Source organism: Micropterus dolomieu, linkage group LG11 (genome assembly GCF_021292245.1).
Source record: "Micropterus dolomieu isolate WLL.071019.BEF.003 ecotype Adirondacks linkage group LG11, ASM2129224v1, whole genome shotgun sequence".
Taxonomy (NCBI): Eukaryota; Metazoa; Chordata; class Actinopteri; order Centrarchiformes; family Centrarchidae; genus Micropterus; species Micropterus dolomieu.
This window is the reverse complement of record NC_060160.1, coordinates 20,453,011-20,462,306: the sequence shown is the minus strand read 5'-3', so window position 1 is coordinate 20,462,306 and position 9,296 is coordinate 20,453,011.

Below are 9,296 nucleotides of genomic sequence, written 5' to 3'. Positions count from 1 at the left end.
CCTTTTTGGCTTTTGACCAAAAAAGTGTGGCTGTGGCTATGAGTTGTTAGTAGTTCCACCAACTAGAGATTTCCCCTCTAGGCTTCTCCCATGATTTCTCTTAAATTACTGTTCAATACAAAAAGAGGTTAAACTATGTGAATTTTTCATGAAACAAAGCAAAAATTCCACCCGAATTCCAGGACCCTTCATGTTTATCGTCTGACCATTTGGAGGGGGCCCAGCCCCTAGGTTGTGAATCGCTGGCCTATACCTAATTGTACATAAAGTAGTTAAAACTAGCTCCACCTTTATCAGCTACAGCTGTAACTATACTTGATGTATCAGTATTAACAATCTGAAAATGCCATATAAAATAATCACAGGGCTGAAACAAGCACTTTTACCTTTTGCTTATAATACGTATGTACTTTTACTTACTTTATGCAGAACGTTAACTTGTAATGTAGTATTTTTACAGTATTTAAGTATTTTTACATTATTGTACTGATACTTTCACTTTAGGAAATGATCTGAATCCTTCTTTCACCAATATAAATTTTATACAATTTCACAACAAACAGACCCAAAAGGTAAAACATCAAACACAGAAATAGTTCATACTGTCCTTTTATTTTATTTTTTTAAGTCCAGTCTCTCAGTTTTACACATACTGTACCTTGCACATTGAGCACATTGTCAGGTGCTTTTAGTTTTGACCTCTGTTTACCTTCCCTATTCTTTCACTTCCACTGCTTTCATCTCTCCAATGTACACACACAATACAGCTGACCTTTATTCTGTTCACAGAAACCAACTTCCTCCTGTATTTACAGTCATTATACTAAAGGCAGCAACATTAACGACACAAACAACAGAGTAAAAGTCTCTTTGCATCTAGTAGTAACATATTTTCACACACGTGCTTGTTGTTGAGCAAGTGTATAGGTGAAGCTGCCTATTTGGCCCACATTAAGGCCCTTTAAACATGGGGTTTTGGTGTATTTTCAATGAGATGCTTATGGCAACTTTATCTTCTTATGAAACTCAGTCGCCTAAGAGTTAGTCAAAAGATTTCTGAAATAGTGTACAAAAGTATTGTTAGATTTTTTAACATTTCAACTTTCTGCCTGTTTGCCTAAATTGTAGATCTAAGAATAAACTTTCTAGAAAAACAAGGCCTTGACTCGACTTTTTACAGAAAGGACAATGAGAAAGCATAATGAAGAAAGCTAGTAGTCTCCTGGCAAATAGCTCCCGTCCTCTCTTGGGCCAGTTTGAGCTATAGAGTCCCTTTGGCAACAAAAATGTATTTAAGAAGTCTTTCAACCTGAATGTCATCAATATTCTGAGCTCTACAAAGTGGAGACTTAATCCACAGAAATCAACATTAACCGTTTTTTAATATGTAATATACCTTGTCTTTGTGTATTTTATTAACTGCTTGTTTGTTTCTTATGTTTGGTGAGCCGTAGACAATTTTGCACACCTAGTGAACAATAAAGATGTATATTTTATTCTATATTCTATTCTATTGTAAACCCAGTGACTGAAGGTTAGGCAGTAGGCTACATTCATTCAGGAAGAAGCATGCTAAGGAAAATGGGGGGGGGGCTTTGAGGGGCTTTTTCTTGGCCAGCAAGTCCAGGCTTGGTTGCAGGCCTCTCTGTCCCTACTCAGCGCAAACATGTCAGACATTTCACCACCAGTATGAGTGAGTTAAAGTCCCTTCATTCCTCTGCTGTAGGTTGAAGTGATCTCCACCCGACACTGCAAGCCTGGTTTGTACTCAACACGGTTAATTTGTTAATGCTATAATAATTAGCTTTTAAAAGGCTTATTCTTTCTAAATATGGAAAGCTGATGAGAGACATGAAAGATTCCTGAAATATCTCTGAACTGTAAAACACACGTGCATATTTTGAAAGCTGAAAGGCAATGTGTCCAGATGTGACCAAAAAATAATCATGTGGGTTGAGTTTCTGACATTGGTCGACACAGGCTTAACTGCTCACTTAACCAGAGTCTGGAGTCAGTTTTCACGTTTACACTCTTGAATCTGGACTTGCACAGTGCAGCACTACAATTCAGGGAGGAGAGACGTCCAGTTGATTAATCCATGGGTGTCGGGACAAACAGGTCTCCATTATGCAGACACTGGACTCGAGTTGTGCAGCTTTCAACAGATCACCACCATGACAGACGACCACAAGCAGGAATACATATGCATTTCAGGAAGTCAGCACAGCTCTCTTATGAGAAACGTGAAAGTGCGGCTCTGGCTGGAATATATTGAGAACACCCAAAACAAACCCACTTCCCGGCCCAACTGGCATCCACACAAGGGTAGAAATAAGGGAATGTATTTATGAGCATCTGGCTGTAGTTCAGTGAGGTCAATCCACTGATAGAGTATGAGCATATATCCCTGCACCCCTGCATATTCCAGAAGAAGAGCTAACGTGGCTATTAGATCGTGTGGTTTCTGCCTTATTAGTAAAGGCATGAACTTAGATTTTAGCTTTGTTAAGTACAGCGTAATTTGTAGCATCGTAAATATAAAAGTCTTTGCGTAAAAGCAGCATCACATTAGTTAGTTGGCATACTTTTTGTCCCAGAAGTAAGAAATCAAATCCAGTATGACTGCCAGCCCCCTCGTCCTGTGCATGCGCACACACACACACACACACACACACACACACATAAAGACGCTCCTTCTAATTCTCCTGTGTTGTGACATCAATATTCAATCTGTCTTTGGGATTTCTTTGTCAGGACGGCACGATTATGCTGGTAACATTGACTGATATCGAGCTTGGCTTTTGGAAGAAGACACACGGTTTTCATAAGCCCATTAATCTTAAAAGGAGCAACTGTCAGAAACATACAGCACCCCTATCCCTGACATAAAAAAGGCCTGTCCAAGGCCTTGATTTCTGGTTTGGCGGAAAACGATATCACACTGCCTCCGATAGAAGGCCTTGAAAGTCCCTTTGCAGACTTTTCCATTATGGATCTGGCATTCTTAAGCTTAGAAGCAGAGGATTACGCCACAACTCTGATCATGACACACGACTGGATTTACAGCTCAAAGAGGGTCATTTGAGGCATCGCTGCTTATTATTATTACAGGTGTCTCAATGCTTTATCTAAGTACAGGAACTAATTTCAGGCTAAGTAAGGTACCATCTGAGAGTGTCACATTGAGTGACATGAACAGTACTAAAGCTAAAAGTCAAAAGTTTTTTAAAAAATTACAGCAGAACTGTGACTTGAAAATACAAGGTTAATGTCAATTTCCACATGTGACCCAGTGTTTTCGACTCCCTGGGCTGATTTCCAAGTAGGGCAGGCATGAATCAGCAGCAGCCGTGGATGGAGTCTGAAGTGCTCCAAAAGTAATTAAGGTTCCTTCTCTTAATTGACAACAGGCCGAGCCCAGCGAAGTTCCAACAACCAAGCATGGGAGTATAAAAAGGTGCATGTAATAATGCCTAGAATGGCTTTCTGGCTGAACAGACTGGATATAGCATGAGTGTTAATGATGTAGAAACAGAACAAATGAGTAGTAATGCAGCCCTGTCAGCGAGTAAAAAATGTTTTTCGCAGTATTTTATGACGTTTATGTGATTCAGTCCTTACTGCAGGTGTTGCTGTCTGTTTTCAGTCCTCTGAAATGTTTTGACCAACCCCTTCCCCAAAAACAACAAGACCAGAAAAATATTTACAACCTTCTTCACCCTTCGGACAAACTGAGTGCTCCTTTGGTTTGCTTTAAAATAATATGGAACTGCAACAGTACATTTATCTTTACCCAAAGAAGAATTTCTTATGACTTTATATAATAAAAATTTTACTTTTGTTTATCTACCACTTCTTCAACATGCAGGGCTATTCTGTTCATGACCATAGAGGGAGCTCTTCATCATCCTTTTGCACTGTTTGACAACACTGGGGAAGTGAATCATGGCCATGCCCCTAAGTCTCAGGTCAAATTTAGTAAATATGGGGAAACATTCAGCACAAAAAGTTGTTTTTATCTGAGCACAGGTACTGTAAAAGAAGAAAAACAAAAAGACATAAGCCCCCCTATGTAAACCTTGCACAACTTATCATGACTTGGCACAAAATATTTCTGCCTAGTCAACATAACTGTCAACAATGAAAATGTAGCTATAGATTATACTTTAGAACATATAGGATGATGCAGTCTTGCAAGTTCAGATGAAACACAAGCCAAGATGAAGTATATTTTCTGGACGTCAATATAAAGTGACTGAACGGTGGCTCATTTCAACATTATTCAATATGTGATTTTAAAATACACATAAGAGTGCATTGTGCTAAAATTTCTCCAGAAACGTGTGAGACAGGAAATGATTATTATTCTTTAGGAATAAATGGAAAATAATTAACATGGTCTGGAGTCTATAAATTTGACAGAATAAACAGTGGTGAATTAAAGCCATGCCTGATAAAGAGGTCACAACCGAATTATGCTAACTCTAGTCTGATAGCAGATGCTTAATATGTGTATGTACTTATCACTAGTACTTGTGAGCTAGTTATTATCTTTTCCATTTCCAGATCAGATCATCTTCCTGAATTTATGATTACTGCTTCCTTTCAGAAGCCATACTTTTATCTTATCTTGATATGTGCAGCTTCTTTTTTTCAGTCAGAGATTACTGTACATTAAAGAAGACACGTCTGAAGTCACAGGATAGTTCTGCCTCTTTCCATTAGATCTGTCATAATTTGAAGCGTTGCAATTATGTCTTTCACATTGAAGATTAAATTCTTAGATGATGCACTGTCCATGTTCATCACAATGTAGGACCAGTAAGAAGATTTTATTTTTGTAATGATTGATAAAGAGGGTGAAGCCTCAATGTCAGTGCTGAGTGCTGCTTGACTATTTGACTGCTACTTATCCGCTGTGTAATTTTAAATCAAAAGGAGCAAATTGTCATCCAAAACAAATTTTACATGTGTTTTCCAACAAAAGGCAAACGATCACAATGTACGTGTAAATGCTACCAGAATTCATAATTCCAGATCAGAGATCAGTCTGTGAATGCTAACGCTAGTCTTTTCACATTTTGTGATGACAGCATTTTGAATCACAGCAACAGAGAGAAAAAAGTCCTTTGTATTCTCCTAATATGTTTCCACTTTAAATGAAAACCAGATTTGTCCCGAAAACACAACAAAGTTGTCATGGATTCTCAAGGACAGCCAGTGGTATGAAATTAAAACAAACTGAAACCACCCATTTCTGATGGAGCAGTTTTTGTTAGATGGTATATCCTTATAGTGTACAGTAAATAACAGAAAAATTGGCAGGTTAAGTGGAATTAATCGATACATTAGGGTAGCCTTAATATTATATTATTTTTATATTATGATAACTGTGAGTATAGATTAAGGTAAAGAAGGGGCCCACAACTAATTTTCTTCACATACAAACACAAAAACAAACAAACACGATGACAAACCCCTCGCCTTTGGTGGGAAATCTGTGGCTGCTTCCCTCCAAAACAGTCAAAGCACATGCATAATCCTCAGGCATCTCCCTTAATGTAACAATTAGAAGTATGCTCAGAGCATGAAGACACATGAGACGTGTTTAGTGAAGGTCACAAGCAATTACCCAGCCTGGTAAAAGCTGGCATGTCTCACATGGCACCGCTGCACGCCCTCATTAGGCGTGTTCTGCAACTCAGAGTGGGTCTTGTGGCTATAAAAGAACTGAGCTCGCTGCCTTCCAAGCCTCCTTTTAGCAGAACCTCACCAGCAGGAGCAGGAGCACAAAGAAACTACACATCACCACCTCTGGATCAGATAGGAGTGGACAAACCTTTTTTTGTAGAGGAGGGGGGCCACTTGACTAAGGAATCGGTGTGTTTCTTTACAGGTTGGGCTTGGTTGGCTTTCAACAGGATAAACATTGATTCCCCCTCCTTCCTAATAATGAGCAGCAATGGCTTATTAGACTTTTAGACTAAATGTGAAACTTTTGGTTTAATGTATTGGTTTTAACATTGCAAAAAGGATATATTGATATAGACGACGGCCAGAATAGCTACTGCAAAGGTTCAGTTTTTACACTTGTTTGCACTGGAACGAATACCAGGCACAGATAGACATGAGCAGCCTCGGTAGCAAATGCCTATAGTGTTTTTATCCTCTGCCCTTATGGAAATACAATGTGCAGGAGGTTTTCTCTGACACACTTTTAAAACATACAGCATCATGTTGGTCCTGGAGTGCTAAATGCACACAATCTGGACCCCCTCTAATAATTTCCATGCTGAGCACTGAGATCACTAAACTCACAAACACTAAATCAAAAACGTAGGCACAAAAAAGGTCTCTTCTATAAAACGCTATGGGTCACCCAGTTGTGGAGAGAAAATTGAAACCATGTCAGACAATACATACCCATTCTGCTTTTGTTGAAATGGGAAAGACACATTTATCTGAACATGGTTATGGTGTTTACCTGATGATAGATGAGAAGCTGATGTCCAAAATGCTGCACACTATTAGCAATAATTGAAACTTGATGCATCACAGCTACTAGTTATTTTGCAAAATGTTCTCATGCCAATAAGCCAGAGGTAGGCCTTGGTTGCATTAGGTCTGCACACACACACACACACACACACACACACACACACACACACACACAGAAACAATCACACAGACACACAAACTTGAATGCACGCAGGTACTCTTTATTGATTTCAACTCTTTTAACATTTTATATAGTAACAACAGGATAATTTCTCCTAAACATTAACTAAAAGAATCTGCTCCAGATTCATTCGCACGCACTCAAGTTATCGGCCCCTTTGAGACAATGAAAAATATAAATTTAAATTCGAAACTTGGAAGACAAAGCACACTTGAGGAAGTGAATCCTTTGATGACACTTAAAACCAACATCAATATTTACCGACGGGGGTCGTTACACCTCGCAGGCGTCAGGTGTCGATCGTATGAGTTAACCTGTGCTCATTGGAAGCGATTTGGGAGGAAATTTCACACTTTGAAGACCTAGGGCTATATTTTGGCCAGTCATTATCTTATGCTCGCAACTGAACAAACAATAAAAATAACATTAAACCATCTACATTCAGAACGTACGGCCTACTGGAACCAAACACGTTTCTAAACAAGATTAATTTCTGATCGCCAGTAAAAACATGCCTACCTACACGTATAAATCGCCGCATTACACCACAAAGATTAACTGGTCAGTGGAAATTAGGCCCTGAATATGAATTAATCCTCATCATCTTGGAAGCAGAGTCTCATTAATATTATTGAAATAGAGAAAATGTAGCCTATTTGATAGTAAATAAGAGTGCGCTCTTAAATGATACATGAACCGCTTCAGTCTCTCAGCTGTAGCCTAATATTCAACCAGCAAACAGTAATATGTGTAAATATGAGCTTTTATCTGAGATCATCATTAGACAAAGCAACCACCATAATGAACATGAACCAGGCTCTGACAGGGAAAATTAATAATTTAATTTGCACTCCCAGCCTTAAAATGTAAAATGAATTCAGTTGTGGCTCAAAAGATGTCGTTTAAAGATACAAATCTGTGAAGACAAGAGTTAAGTTAGTTTGTACACCTCCGATGGGATGGCAGTGGATGCCTGACACTGTGCATCTTCGAAGATAAAATTGTGCAATAATGGCAACGTTAGTCAGTGGTGTAGTATTCATGCGTCATCCACCGTTAAAGTTCAAATGAAAAAAGGACTGTGCCTTGGGTGTTTGTGTTTATGCTGCAGTATTTATGTGGGCATATATTGTATGAATACACTTTGAACCTTGGAAAACGAGGGGAGCCGTTCAAGTCTGTTTTTGTTTTCTCACACATGAGAAACTCAAACAGACGGTTACAAAGAACTGCATTAACGGGTGAGGTTTTTTCTAAACGCCAGGAATATTTATTAATAGGCCTGTTGATTTTATTTATTTTTTTCACACTTCAATAAATGTGTTTTTATTTTTCAAGGTCCGTGCGGATAAATTAAACAATATTTTAGATAAAAACATTTAGCAAAATACCGTAAGATTCCAATATTAAAACAAGACCACCGACCTCTTGGTTAGATTTTGTATGAAGATCTGCTGTTTATTTAACCTGCACACACTGAATTTACAGTGAAGAAAATCCTATCAACTACCGCGCACATTTTTGCCTTTGATATCTTTCAATCATCTGAACTACAGCAATAAAAACTAGAATTTCTCAGTCACAAGCAAGACTTTTGATCTCTAATGCTCATTTCAAGTGTAGCTATATCAACCGTGTAAAGGTGACTAGCCTGAATGAAGAAAAAAACAACTAAACAACAACGAAGTAATGCAAATTCAATTTCACAGGTAAGATATCTAGACTGCACTTTTGCATGTAATGTAACTTCATATTCCAAAGACTATTATAACATTATATAACATTCGTTAAATTCAATTGCATAAGGCTATATCAGAAAACGATTATCAAAAAACAGGGCAAACATTTGTATTTAACTTAGTTGTTTAAGTTGTATAGGTGTAATGCAAGAAAAATGCATAATGAGTAATATAATTTTTACGTTAATAAAGCCGACTCCTGAAGGAAAACGGCACAGAATATACATTAAAAAGCATAAGGTGTAAAACAACGCGCCTTTCATTTTTTTTAATCCATATTACATACAAAGAACTAAAATGTAATTTCTGTTGAAATATTCTGAATGGGGTTTAGCCTACCTACCACGAAAATAGTGCGCGAGCACAATGGACACTCGCGAGCACAATGGACACTCACATAAAATGCAATTCCCACGTTGTCCAGATGAGGGGAGTCCTGGCAGCCATGCAATGACAGAAGACGGAAAGACAGGGAGTGAGTGAGAGACAGTGACCTAGACGGAATGAGACTGCGGAGGATTAGTTATTAAAACAATCATTTCTACTCAGCAGCAACAGATGACGTCCAGTGTGCCCCGTGTTTCACCACCCTGCAACATGCATGCATACAGCATGTAAATATGAGATGTTAATTCACTTGGTAGTAGCCTATCCAGTCAAACGGAAGGTCCCCGATAAAAATAAAATTAAAAAAACTGGTAGGCTATCTAACTTTAAGGCGATCTTCTCCAGCTCCCAGACTCTGCTCCTCTGACCCAACCTGATGCTTTCCATGTGTTCTGCTCCGAGGTGTGGATGGTGAAGTGGCCAGGAGACAGAGAGGAGAGGGGTTGGGGATGGGGATGGGGATGGGGATGGGGATGGGGGGGGGGGGGGGG